Source organism: Tachyglossus aculeatus, chromosome 3 (genome assembly GCF_015852505.1).
Source record: "Tachyglossus aculeatus isolate mTacAcu1 chromosome 3, mTacAcu1.pri, whole genome shotgun sequence".
Lineage (NCBI taxonomy): Eukaryota > Metazoa > Chordata > Mammalia > Monotremata > Tachyglossidae > Tachyglossus > Tachyglossus aculeatus.
This window is the reverse complement of record NC_052068.1, coordinates 39397143-39411930: the sequence shown is the minus strand read 5'-3', so window position 1 is coordinate 39411930 and position 14788 is coordinate 39397143. Positions and strand designations below refer to the sequence as shown.

Below are 14788 nucleotides of genomic sequence, written 5' to 3'. Positions count from 1 at the left end.
GACATGATCGGGCTATAGCTGACAAAGTACCACCATCATCTTCGACAGAAAAAACTCAATCCCAAATGTGCAGGACTGAGGTTGGGTAGGATACGCGGATATTCTCAATGAGCAGTCGTAGCAGTAGTAATTAGCGCTTCCTGGGGCCAGAGCACTGCATTGAGAAGCAGCGTGGCTCAGTGGAAAGAGCCCGGGCTTGGGAGTCAGAGGTCATGGGTTCAAATCCCTGCTCCGCCGCTTCTCAGCTGGGTGACTCTGGGCAAGTCACTTAACTTCTCTGGGCCTCAGTTACCTCATCTGGAAAATGGGGATTAAGACTGTGAGCCCCTCGTGGGACAAACTGATCAACTTGTATCCTCCCCAGTGCTTAGAACAGTGCTTTGCACATAGTAAGTGCTTCATAAATGTCATTATTATTGTTATTAAGTGCTGGGAAAAAATACACAGGTAAGAATGTCCATGTCCTGGCCCACTAGAGTCTGAATTTCAGAATCTATCAATCAGTAGTATTTATTGAGCGCTTACGGTATGCAGAGGGCTGTTTTAAGTGCTTGGGAGAGTACAATACAACAACAGACAACCCGGGGGATACAACCTTGTATCTCCCAGCACTTAGAACAGTGCTTTGCACATAGTAAGCACTTAATAAATGCCATTTAAAAAAAAAAAACAGACAGGCATATTCCCTGCCCACAACGAGCTTACAGTCTAGAGAGGGAAAAAGACATTAATATACAGAAATAAATCACAGACATGTACACAAGTGCTGTGGGGCTGGGGTTGTGGGGGGGTGAATAAAGGGAATAAAATCAGGGAGACACGGAAGGGAATGGGAGAAGAGGAATGGAGGACTTAGTCAGGGAAGGCTTAGGAAGTACTAAATAAAAAACAACATGGAAGCATGGAGTCCAACAAGTCCGGTGGGAAAGGGGACCTGGAGGGGTCTCGGAGTGCTGCCACTCAAGTCTCAGTCCAAGCTCCCCAGGGATCTGAAGCATGAAGAGCCTGCACACTGTCGCACTGAGCCATGCAGAAGGCAAGAGGGTATGGGAGATGCCCCATCATTGCGGCCATTTTTACAATCAATCAATTCAGTTGTATTTATTGAGCATTTATTTTGTGCAGAGCGCTGTACTAAGCACTTGGGAGAGCACCGCATAACGGAGTTGGTAGACACTTTCCCTGCCTACAATGAGTTTACAGTCTAGAGGGGGAGACAGACATTATATAACTAAATTACAGATCAGTACGTACACATTTAAGGGCTGTGGTGCCCACTTTACTCTCATGCTGCCTCCAGCTAGAGGTCCCGGGAAAGTGTTAATGTGCTGGAAGATAGGGGTGGATGGGATTACCTTCCAGGAATTTGGGGGGGATTACAGTTCACTCATCTACCTGCCCAGCCTGCGTGCCAATTCAGCAGGAGCTACATACCACTATCGACACCTTGGGCTGGTATTATCCTTAAAAGTGCTTAGCATAGTGCTCTGTTCAGAGTAAATTTCCCTAGAGAAACAGCGTGGCTTAGTAGATAGAGCACGGGTCTGAGAGTAAGAAGGACCTGGGTTCTAATCCCCGCTCTGCCACATAGACATGTGAGACCTTGGGCAAGTCACATGCCTTTTCTGAACCTCAGTTGCCTCATCTGTAAAATGGGGATTAAGAGTGTGAGCCCCATGTGGGACAGGGACTGTGTCCAACCCAATTTGCTTGTATCTACCCCAGCGCTTAGAAGAGTGCTTGGCACAGAGTAAGTGCTTAACAAACCCCCGCCCCATCACCCCAGACTGTAAGCTTCTTGTGGGCAGGGAATGTGTCTGTTTACTGTTGTATTGTAATCTTCCAAGTGCCTAGTACAGTGTTCTGCACAGTAAATGCTCAATAAATTCTAGTCCGTGAGCCTACTGTTGGGTAGGGACCGTCTCTATATGTTGCCAACTTGTACTTCCCAAGCGCTTAGTACAGTGCTCTGCACACAGTAAGTGCTCAATAAATACGACTGAATGAATAAATTTTGATTGAAGTACCATTCATTCAGTCATAAACAAGTACTATAAATACCAATTGGGAACCGTAAACTAGATCGACTAGATGAGCTCAGATGTTTTGGGAAAGCCTGAGTAGTCAGAGTCTGGCTAGTGCAACTTTTGAACAAACTAAAGAAAAAAATATCATCCGTGATTTTACGAACTTTACCACTAACCTCTCCTCGGGCGTTCACAAAGGGAACAATCTGGCAGCTCTCCTCACCTTGATGAAACGATCTGGGCTTCCCCCATTACAGTGGAAGCAGAATCAAATTTTGAGCATCGGGCTTGGCATGTCCGCAGCTTCTCGTTCCGTGGCTTTACAAAATCCTCAACTAGCTGCCTCCCATTTATCTGCCTTTTCTGGCAATACCCCTTCCACACGTTCCCACTTTCCATGAAATTAGGCCAGCTGATGTGGCTGATGAAAGGGAAAAATCCAATTAAATTCTCGTGAATGTCAGACTCAAAGTGCCAGAGACCCTAAATGCTCTACTGGTGCTAGAAATAAAATATGCTTAATATAAAGATTTCCCTGCCACATATAAGATGAGCAGCGCACTTAGGCGACAATGTATTATTTAGTAACTGAATTCAGTTGCGGCCAGAAAGAGGGGAAAGTGGGTGGGCCTTGTGGTGGCTTCCCCATCCTTAAGACTGTCAGCTCCATGTGGGGCAGGGACTGTGTCAACCCGACTGGCTTGTATCCACCCCACCATTTAGTATAGTGCTTGGCATCATCATCATCATCAATCGTATTTATTGAGCGCTTACTATGTGCAGAGCACTGTACTAAGTGCTTGGGAAGTACAAATTGGCAACATATAGAGACAGTCCCTACCCAACAGTGGGCTCACAGTCAAAAAGTGTGGCACAGAGTAGTGCTTAACAAATACCATATTTATTATCATTATGATTAGGAGGCTACATTTCCAGCATGGGGAGAGGGGACCCATGGCCCCTGGAGGGGTGGGCGAAGCTCAGGGAGTGGGAAGGAAAGGAGGGATGAGGTCATAGGTGAATTCCGGGAAAAGGAACTCTAAAAGGCCATATTCCCCCTCCCACCCCGCCCCAGTTTGTGAACATGGGTGGAGACTATGGTCTTGGGGGGAGAAGATTATGTCTTCGGATGAGTGACCATGCCACAGCTTCTTAATTTAATTTAGGGCATTTATCCAAACTCACACTTGCTGGGCAGCAGCGGCATGGGAGAGAGTCGAGGGAGGAGACTAAAGTTGGCTGCGCAGAAGGCGGCAATGGTAAACCACTTCCATATTTTGACCAAGAAAATGTCACGGATACAAGAACGACTGCAGGTGGAGCATTCTGGGAGAGATGTGTCCATGGAATCGCTATGGGTCGGGGACGACTCGACCGCATAAGACATTAAATGAGAAGCAGCGTGGCTCAGTGGAAAGAGCCCGGGCTTTGGGGTCAGAGGTCATGGGTTCGAATCCCGGCCCCGCCACGTCTGCTGTGTGACCTTGGGCAAGTCACTTAACTTCTCTGAGCCTCAATTACCCCATCTGTAAATGGGGATTGACTGTGAGCCCCACGTGGGACAACCTGATCATGTTATATCCCCCCAGCGCTTAGAACAGTGCTTTGCACATAGTAAGCGCTTAACAAATGCCATTATTTATTTATTTTATTTTTTAAGCACATACTATACGCTACGCATTAGGGTGTTCGCAAAAGGGGATACAGTCACTGTCCCACATAGGGCTCACAACCTCTCTTATACCTATTTTACAGATAAAAAAAAAACTGAGGCCCAGAGAGGTGACTTACCCAAGGTCACACAGGAGGCCAGTGGCAGAACTGGGTCTAGAATGCGGGTCTCCCGACTCCTGGTCTCAGGCTCTTTTCACTAAGCCACAAGTAAGGACAATAATAATAATAATAGTATTCGTTAATCAATCATATTTATTGAGCGCTTACTGTGTGCAGAGCACTGTACTAAGCGCTTGGGAAGTACAAGTTGGCAACATATAGAGACAGTCCCTACCCAACAGTGGGCTCACAGTCAATCAATCGTATTTATTGAGCGCTTACTATGTGCAGAGCACTGTACTAAGCGCTTGGGAGGTACAAATTGGCAACACATAGAGACAGTCCCTACCCAACAGTTGGCTCACAGTCTTGAAGACTTCGTTAAGCGCTTACTATGTGCCAGGGAGATACAAGGCAATCAGGTTGGATACAGTCCCTGTCCCATGTGGGGCTCGCAGTCTTCATCCTCCTTTTACAGATGAGGAAACTGATGCACAGAGAAGTTAAAGTGACATGCTCAAAGTCACACAACTGAAAAGTGGCGGCGTTGGGATTAGAACCCACGACCTAGGACTCCCAGGCACGGGCTCTTTCCACTAAGCCACTCTGCTTCTCTAGATCTCTCCCACACCTCCAAGGAAGGGAGCACGTTCTGCTTTACTGCTATTTTCAGGCGAATCAGATGACGTTAACGAGCAGAGTTCCCAAGTGAATGATTTGGGGCCTCCTGAGTTGGAAGAGTCTAGAGGTGTAGAATCGCATTTACCAGCTGCCAGATTCTATTCCACATCCTTGGGCACGGCTGCAAAGAAGAGGTCAGATGGGACTGGACTTTATATGCCTTTTGCGTCACCAGGGAAATAAAGCAGGAACGCGTCAGAAAAGGCCTCATCCATTCTGATTCCTGGGGGGAGATTCATCTTGGGAACCTGATAAACATTTTGCGGCAGCCAATTTTTATCTTAGATACCAGAGCCTAAGCCTGCTGGCACATTGTGTTGCCAATTTGTACTTCCCAAGCGCTTAGTACAGTGCTCTGCACATAGTAAGCGCTCAATAAATACGATTGATTGATTGATTGATTGCTAATGGAGTCAAATGTTTTCATTACTATTTTCAAATACTGTAGCTAGGGGTTAGTGCTCTTCCTGACACTTCTCCTATATCAGGTGTGGAACAAAGCTCACACTGCGGGCTTAGAGGATAGAGCACAGGACTGGGAGTCAGCATGACCTGGGTTCTAATCCCGGCTCTGCCACTCGTCTGCCGTGTGACCTTGGTCAAGTCACTTAACTTTTCTGTGCCTCAGTTGCCTCATCGGTAAAACAGAGATTAAGACTGTGAGCCCTACGTGGGACAGGGACTGTATCCAACCCAATTATCTTGTATCTACCCTAGTGCTTAGTACAGTGCCTGGCACACAGTAAGTGCTTAAATACCACAATTATTCTTATTTTTATGCTACATTTTGCAACATGGTAAACAGTGCCCAGGATATTACTTTCTAAATATAAGCTGATTCAACGAACACATAGATTCTGTACAAGAATCTACATTATGAGAAGAATACTACCCAAATATTTCAGATTTCATGCCCTTTACTCTACAAGTTCACCTGGGGTCATCATCAATGGTATTACTGAATGTGTACAGAGCATTCACATTCTCAAAAGGCTGTCATTTGATTCTTGAAACAGAAAAACCAAAAGTAGAACCAAAAGGGCAGGGATCATATCTACCAACGCTAGTGTACACTCCCAAGCACTTAATACAGTGCTCTGCACATTAGATGTTGCCAACTTGTACTTCCCAAGCGCTTAGTACAGTGCTCTGCACACAGTAAATGCTCAATAAATACGATTGAATGAATGAATGTAAGCACTCAAACTGATTGAGCAAAGAGTTTGGTCAAGATCTCATCAATCAGCATGGCCTAGGAGTCAGAGGACTGTGTGACCTTGGGCAAGTCACTTAACTTCTCGGTACCTCAGTTCCTTCATCTGCAAAATGAGGATTCAATACCTGTTCTCCCACCTATATAGACCGTAAGCTCCATGTAGGACTTAATAATCTTGTATCTACCCCTGGACTTGATACGGTGCTTAACAAATATCACGATTAATATATTATTATTGTTATCATTATCATTATTATTATCTCTCCCCTGGGATAGTGAATTGGGCCTTTCACATTTAACCAGCTCTAAAGGTGTGATATGTGCAGAGCTGGGATATTTGGATTGCACTGCCTAATGCTCATTTCCTTATACGAACAAATACCGCTTTGTTCATTGTTCGAAGCTTTATCCTGTCTCAAAATCTTAAGTTCTAGTCCCAGTTGCCCCAGTAACTTCCTGGGTGGCCTTGAAAATGTAATTTAACCACGCTGAGTCTCGGTTGCTTCACCTAAAAAAAGTGAGAATGCCAACATATTTTGCAATGTGTAGTGTGAGACAAATGAATGCAGAAAAAAGATCACCAAAAGTAGGGCACCTAGATGCTACAGAGAAAGGGGCCAAGTGGATGCTCACGTGAACTGATGGAAATCTTTTTTTAAAGGCACTCTGCAACATGACAGTTTTACCGTTTGGGAATGTAGATTACCCCACATACTGACTGGAGGCGCAGGAAGATGACGTGAGAACGCAGGCCTACTGCCCTGATAAGCCTCCCTGATCCTGTTCCCTTCACGTTTTTCAGAGTTTCCTCCTCCTCCTCTTTTCCCTTTCTCCACCAGCTGCTGCCTAATGGTGATGATGGTATTTGTTAAGCACTTACTACGTGCCAAGCACTGTTCTAAGCGCTGGGATAGATACAAGGTAATCAGGTCGTCCACGTGGGGCTCCACGGTCTTAATCCCCATTTTACAGATGAGGTCACAGAGGCCCAGAGAAGTTAAGTGACTTGCCCAAGGTCACACAGCGGGATTAGAACCCAAGACCTCTGACTCCCAAACCCAGGCTCTTTCCGCTAAGCCATGCTGCTTCTCTCCCTCTATGTTCATTTACACAGGAGGCCACACTCATACTCGGGACTCCCAATAACCTTTGGAAAAACATCTTCCAAACCTACATCGCTTATCTTGAGCGTTCAGGCACTGTCTAATTTCACAACTCTGTCTGCCTACAGGAATTTCTTTCCCCCAGTGATATTCAGCCATTCCCCACTTCCACTTGGGACCTACTCCATCGCTACCATTTTTCTACGGCCGTAGGCTCCAGGCCTCGGGATCAATTATCCTCAAACATACTCAAAGTATGCTAGAGAAGCGGCATGGCTCAGTGGAAAAACCACGGGCTTTGGAGTCTGAGTTCAGGGGTTCACATTCCGGCTCTGCCAATTGCCAGCTGTGTGACTTTGGGCAAGTCACTTCACTTCTCTGGGCCTCAGTTCCCTCATCTGTAAAATGGGGGTGAAGACTGTGAGCCCCCCGTGGGACAACCTGATCACCTTGTAACCTCCCCAGCTCTTAGAACAGTGCTCTGCACACAGTAAGCGCTTAATAAATGCTATCATTAAGGTGTTTAAAGTCCTCTAGACTATAAGACTCCCTCTGGACTGTAAGCTCCTTGTGGGCAGTGAGCATGTTTACCAAAACTGCTATACTGTATTGTCCCAAGCGCTTAGTACAGTGCTCCATACATGATAAGTGCTTAATAAATATAATTGAATGGGCAATGATATATGCAGAGCACCATACTAAGAGCTAGGGAGAGAACAATAAAAGTGGGAAAATTCTAGTCCTCAAGGAGTTTTTCCATCTAATGTGAATCAAATATGATTTTGACTCTAAATCTTGACTCCAACAATCACGTAATTCTATTTTACTGAGGCTTGGCAGTGTACAACACAACAGAGCTGATAAGTATGATCCCTGCTCACAAGGAGCTGGCAGTCTAGAGGGGAAGACAGACATTAAAATAAATTACAGACAGGGAAAATGGAAGAAGTAAGGATATGTACTTAGGTGCTGTAGGGCTGAGGGTAGGGTGAAAAAAGTGCTTAACAATAATAATAATGATGGCATTTATTAAGCGCTTACTATGTGCAAAGCACTGTTCTAAGCGCTGGGGAGGTTACAAGGTAATCAGGTTGTGCCACGGGGGGCTCACGATCTTAATCCCCATTTTACAGATGAGGTAACTGAGGCACAGAGAAGTTAAGTGACTTGCCCAAAGTCACACAGCTAACAATTGGCAGAGCCGGGATTTGAACCCATGACCTCTGACCCCAAAGCCCGTGCTCTTTTCACCGAGACACGCTGCTTCTCTTGCTTAAGGGGTGCAAACCCAAATGCATAAATTATATAGAAGACAGGTGCACACATCACCCCCCACCAGGGCTTTATCACCTCCACATTATAAACTCCCACTGTAGAGTGTGACACAATCAACTGCATTTATTGAGTGCTTATTCTGTGCAGAGCACTGCACTAAACTCTTGGGAGCATGCATTACAACATACAGCACGGGCCTGGGAATCCGAAGGACCATTCAATCCTATTTACTGAGCACAGCACTGTACTCGACCCTGGGAAAGTACAACACAACCGCAAACAGACGCATTCCCTGCCCGCGACCAGGGTTCTAATCCTGGCTCCGCAACTCATCTACTGGGTGACCTTGGGCAAGTCGCTTCTCTTCCCGGTGCCTCAATTACCTCATCTGTTAAAACGGGGATTAAGACCGTGAGCCCCACGTGGAGCACAGACTGTGTCCAACCTGATCAGCTGGTATCTACCCCAGTGCTCAGAACAGTATCTAACACATAGCAAGTACTCAAAGACCATTAAAAAACAAACCCATGCACTTACAGACTAGCACAAGAGATCGATAAATATCTGTTGCTGCAAATTCACCAGCATTTCGAAGCAATGTCTATAGAACAATTACTATCAGAGCCACCGGAGCACGTTTACCACACTGCCAACCTTTCTCCCGACAACTTCTTCTTCTAACCATTGCCCAAACAAACGCAAAACACCAGACAAACTGACAAATGCTTGCCTGTCTTAATGGAAAGAGCTGGGCCTTATTGCCTCGGCTAGACAGTCCAGCGGCTCAGGACACCGCATAATCATCATCAGTTATCGGCAGCAGCAGCAATGGTATTTATTATTTACTGTGCACAGATCAAGAGCTAAAGAGTGTATAATACCAATATAATTGGTAGCCACATTCCACGCCCACAGTGAGCCACAGTGCCCAGCCCGCACACTTGCCTCCACCAATGCCGACCTTCTGACGGCACCTCCACCTCGTCTGTCCCGCTGCCGACCCCTCGCCCGGGTCCTGCCCCTGGCCTGAAAAGCCCTCCCTCCTCAAATCTGACCGACAATTACTTTCCCCCCATTCAAAGCAGCGTGGCTTAGTGGAAAGAGCACGGGCTTGGAGTCAGAGGTCACGGGTTCTGATTCCGCCTCCGCCACTCGGCAGCTGTGTGACCTTGGTGCAAGTCACTTAACAGTTCTGTGCCTCAGTTACCTCATCTGTAAAATGGGGATTAAGACTGTGAGCCCCACCTGGGACAACCTGATTACCTTGTATCTACCCCAGTGCTAGTACAGTGCCTGGCACATGGTAAGCGCTTAACAGCGCTTCTCCCCCTTCTAGACTGTGAGCCCACTGTTGGGTAGGGACCGTCTCTATATGTTGCCAAATTGTACTTCCCAAGCACTTAGTACACTGCTCTGCACACAGTAAGTGCTAAATAAATACGATCAAATGAACAAATACCATAATTTTTAATGAAGGCACATCTCCTCCAAGAAGCCTTCCCTGACTAAGCCCTCATTTCCTTTTCTCCCACGCCCTTTTGCATCATCCCCACTTGCTCCCTTTATTCACATACACCTGGCCCCCCAGCCCCACAGCACTTATAATAATAATAATAATAATGGCATTTGTTAAGCGCTTACTATGTGCAAAGCACTGTTCTAAGCGCTGGGGGGGATACAAGGTGATCAGGTTGTCCCATGTGGGGCTCACAGTCTTAATCCCCATTTTACAGATGAGGTAACAGGCACAGAGAAGTTAAGTGACTTGCCCAAAGTCACACAGTTGACAATTGGCAGAGCCAGGATTTGAACCCATGACCTCTGACTCCAAAGCCCGGGCTCTTTCTGCTGAGCCACGACTTATGCACAAAATTGTATTTTATTTATATTAATGTTTATCTCCCCTTCTAGACTTTAAGCTCACTGAAGGCAGGGAATGTGTCTTATGCTGTGTTGTACTCTCCCAAGCGCTTCAGTAGTAAGCATTCAAAAAAAAAAAAAAGAGCACAGGCTTTGGAGTCAGAGGTCATGGGTTCGAATCCCAGCTCCACCACATGTCTGCTGTGTGACCTTGGGCAAGTCACTTCACTTCTCTCAACCTCAGTTCCCTCATCTGTAAAATGGGGATTAAGACTGTGAGCCCTACGTAGGACAACTTGATCACCTTGTATCCCCCCCAGCGCTTAGAACAGTGCTCTGCACATAGTAAGTACTTAACAAATGCCATCATTATTATTATTATTATTATTTTTAAAAACCAATTGATTATCTCATCTGTCCCAGCACTTACTTTAGTGCTTGGCACAGAGTAGGGTCTTGATAAATACCACAATTATTACTACCATCATTATCAGGAAGCCACCTTATCAGATGGTGCGACCAGTGCTTAGAATCAATCAATGGTATTTAAGCATGGCATAATGAATAGAGCACATGCCTGGGAGTCAGAAGGTCATGGGTTCTAATCCTACCACTTGTCTGCTATGTGATCTTGGATAAGTCACTTCACTGGGCCTCGGTTACCTCATCTGTAAAATGGGGAATGAGACTGTGAGCTCCACATGGGACAAGGACTGTGTCCAACCCAATTTGCTTGTATCCACCCTAGCCCTTACTACAGTGCCTGGCACATAGTAAAGGCTTAACAAATACCACACTTATTATTATTATTTGTTTAGCCCTTACTAAGTGCCAGGTACTGTACTAAGCGCTGGGGTAGATACAAGCAAACCGGGTTGGACACAGTCCCCGTCCCATATGGGGTTCAGAGTTTCAATCCCCATTTCACAGATGAGGTAACTGAAGCCCAGAGAAGTGAAGTGCCTTGTCCAAGGTCACACAGCAGATGAGTGGCGGAGCCGGGATTGGAACTCATGACCTTCTGACACCCAGGCCCGTGCTTTATCCACTACAACACGCTGCTTCCCACAGTACCACAGTTATTTTTATTACAGGCAGAACACAGTATTAAGGGCCTGGGAGGGTACAATACGAAGAATTAGGAGACCTGTTCCCTGTCCGTAACAGGTCTAAGGCCTAGAGGGACATCGGAAAGTCTAGAAGTTGAGAATTGGCATGTTTAGAGAACTCGAATGGGTCCCTCTTTCTGCATCAGCCTCCTCTCTGATCTCCCATCCTCCTGTCTCTCCCCACTTCAATCCATACTTCATGCTGCTGCCCAAATTGTCTTGGTCCAGAAACGCTCTGGGCATGTTACTCCCCTCCTCAAAAATCTCCAGTGGCTACCAATCAACCTGCGCATCAGGTAAAAACTCCTCACTATCGGCTTCAAGGCTGTCCATCACCTCGCCCCCTCCTATCTCACCTCCCTTCTTTCCTTCTCCAGCCCAGCCTGCACCCTCCGCTCCTCTGCCGCTAACCTCCTCACTGTGCTTCGTTCTCGCCTGTTCCACGGTCGACCCCCAGCCCACGTCCTCCCCCTGGCCTGGAATGCCCTCCCTCTGCACATCTTCCTCCCTTCAAAGCCCTACTGAGAGCTCACCTCCTCCAGGAGGCCTTCTCAGATTGAGCCCCCTCCTTCCTCTCCCCCTCCCACCCACCCTACCTCCTTCCCCTCCCCACAGCACCTGTATATATGTCTGTATAGATTTATTACTCTATTTATTTTACTTGTACATATTTACTATTCTATTTATTTTATTCTGTTAATATGTTTTGTATCGTTGTCTGTCTCCCCCTTCTAGACTGTGAGCCCGCTATTGGGTAGGGACCGTCTCTATATGTTACCAACTTGTACTTCCCAATCGCTTAGTACAGTGCTCTGCACATAGTAAGTGCTCAATAAATATGATTGAATGAATGAATGAATGAATGGCTTGGCCTCTTCCTTGTCAACTCATCCTCCAGACGCCAGCAGGGCTGTCTTAGCAGGGAGAGGAGATGGGGAGGGATGGGAGGGGAAAGTGCGGGTGGCGAATTGTGAAAGGTAAAAGACAATTCCCATGCCACTCTACCCAATCCGACTGTCCTGATCTATCCTGAAAACGCCTCCGTTCTTTGGTTCCAGGTACAGTTCATTCATTCAATCGTATTTATTGAGCACTTACTGTGTGCAGAGCACTGTACTAAGCACTTGGGAAGTACAGTTCACCTCCCTCCACACCTTGAGCTCCTTGTAAGTGGGAAACATGTCTAGCAGCTCTGTTTATGTCTCCCAAGCTCTTAGTACAGAGTTCTGCACTCACCAGCTGCTCAATAAATAGCACTGGCTGGTTGGTTGATCCCTGCTTTCGAGCACATTTCCCCCTTAAAAAAAAAAAAAATGTTGAAAGGGAAGCCTGGAGAAAGATTTCCAAATTTCAGGTCCAATTCAGCAGAGGTTACAACCAGGTGAGCTGGTGAATTGTCCCTTCCTGCACAACTTCAATGCAATCTCGGTGTCCCAAGAATAAAGTGAGAGAAACTTCAGAGCTGCCAGAGGAGGACTTTGGGGCGGCCCCAAAGGTTTGTAGTCCAAGACTGACTGAAGTCAGGAGATACGTGACGCTCTTCCCTCCAAGAACTGGGTTTTGCTAGTTTGCTTTTTACGCTGCCACCTCGCATTGATGATTTTATAACGGACTGTAGCTATTTTACTGTTACTGTGCCTTACCCCCATTTAGATTGTCAGCTCCCGTTGTTTGGGGTCTGTTTATTATAATTATCCAAGCGCTTTGCATTGTGCTAAATATTTTGCTACTAAAATATCTACAGCCACACCAAAGAGATTTCCTGGAGTGGTACTGTAAGCTTTTGTGTTGGTGAGCCATAAATGTAGTAGTAGTAGTAGTAGTAGTAGTAATAGTATTTGTTGAGCGCTTACTAGATTCGAGGCACTGTACTAAGCACTTGAGCAAAAGGATTTCTTCTCCAAGACCATTAAGCCCATAGCTTGGCCATCTGCCTTCGCTTTGAACCTTTTAAGAATTCAATTTTACTTCACCTGACCAGAAAATGGTCTCAACTTATTTCAGAGAGGTTTGGTCGGCCTTTACTGAGCACTTACTATGTGCGGGGCCCTGTATTAAGCACTTGGAAGAGTAATAATAGTAATTACGGTATTTGTTAAGTGCTTACTATATGCCAAGCACTGTACTAAATGCTGATACAACAGAGTTACAGAGTTGGTAGTCGCGTTCCCTGCCTTCAATAACCTTATGTCTAGAGAGATAAAGGTACAGACACCAATATCAGTGAAATATCTAACTAATGAACTAAAAACTAACTAATGAACTAATAACTAACTAATGAATGAATTAATTAATTAGTTAATTAATTGAATGAATAACTCAGGGGAGAAGACACAAGGGGAGCCAATACGGACTGTGCTCAAGACATTTCTGGGTATATGGGTAGCATAAATGTGTGGCCTAGTGGAAAGACCACGGGCCTGGGAATCAGAGGATGTGGATTCTAATCCCGGCTCAGTCACGCGTCTGCTGTGTGACCTTGGGCAAGTCACTTTACTTCTCTGTGCCTCAGTTACCTCATCTGTAAAATGGGATTAAGACTACGAGCCCCAGACGGGAGAGGGACTGTACCTGAGAAGCAGCGTGGCTTAGTGGAAAGAGCCCGGGCTTCGGTGTCGGAGGTCGTGCGTTCTAATCCCGGCTTCGCCGCTTGTCAGCTGTGTGACCTTGGGCAAGTCACTTAACTTCTCTGTGCCTCAGTTCCTTCATCTGTAAAAATGGGGATTAAGAATGTGAGCCCCACGTGGGACAACCTGATTACCTTGTATTTACCCCAGTGCTTAGAACATAGTAAGCACTTAAATAGCAACATTATTATTATTACTATTATTACCCAACCTGATTACCTTGTATAGACCCCAGCACTTAAAACAGTGCTTGGCTCATAGTAAGAACTTAAATATTCATTCAATCGTATTTATTGAGCACTTACTGTGTACAGAGTACTTGTCCACAATTATTATTATTACTAATGAGTATTGTCTCCCACTCATATTGGCTTCCTTTCCCAACTACCACATGGGCACACGCAGATGTTTGCTGGAGAAACTGAGGAACTGGCATAACCTGCTTATTTACCCTTCACACTTTCTGGAGTCACAAGCCCAAGCCATCCAATGCCTCTGCACCTCGGCTCAATCCTACAGAAGTGGACACCACTCCAACAGACTTGTAAGGTAATCAATGGTATTTATTGGGCACTCACAGTGTGCAGAACACTGGATTAAGTGCTTGGCATAGGACAGAGTTGGTAGACTTGATTCCTGCCCATAAGAGGATAGTCTAATTTCCTCAGACTTTTTATTGAGGAGCGTTGCAGTCCTTTTAAAAGCTTTTATTCTCTTTCACTGACAACTGCAACCAGGTCTGCTGAGTGAGGAAACCCATCTTTCATTGGTCCTATAATAGCTCTGGCAAACCATTCAGTGAGTTGCTTATACTCTAGCGAGCTTAAAGAGTCTCTAGCACTCTCTTTCAGTCTGTTTATTGTTATAGTGTACTCTCCCAAGCTCTTAATACAGTGCTCTGTACACAGTAAGCGCTCAATAAATATGATTGAATGAATGAATGATGCAGACCACTCTTCTGGGAATTTGTACATCACCGCCCAACTGGGAGATCATACCCAATCCATCATTTCAGAAGCAGCGTGGCTCAGTGGAAAGAGCCCAGGCTTTGGAGTCAGAGGTCATGGGTTCAAATCCCGGCTCCGCCACTTGTCACTGTGTGACTTTGGGAAGGTCA

General features: G+C 45.9%; 1 protein-coding gene across 1 annotated transcript in view; it reads right to left on the bottom strand.

Annotated features, from left to right (window-relative positions):
- The window catches only part of SGMS1 (sphingomyelin synthase 1), a 326914-nt gene extending 313252 nt beyond the window's left edge, over window positions 1-13662 (bottom strand). The window contains exon 1 of the mRNA XM_038743561.1: window positions 13616-13662. The gene's annotated coding sequence lies outside the window, so the exon portion shown is untranslated. The remainder of the gene's footprint in view (window positions 1-13615) is intronic.
- Window positions 13663-14788: the final 1126 nt, after the last annotated feature.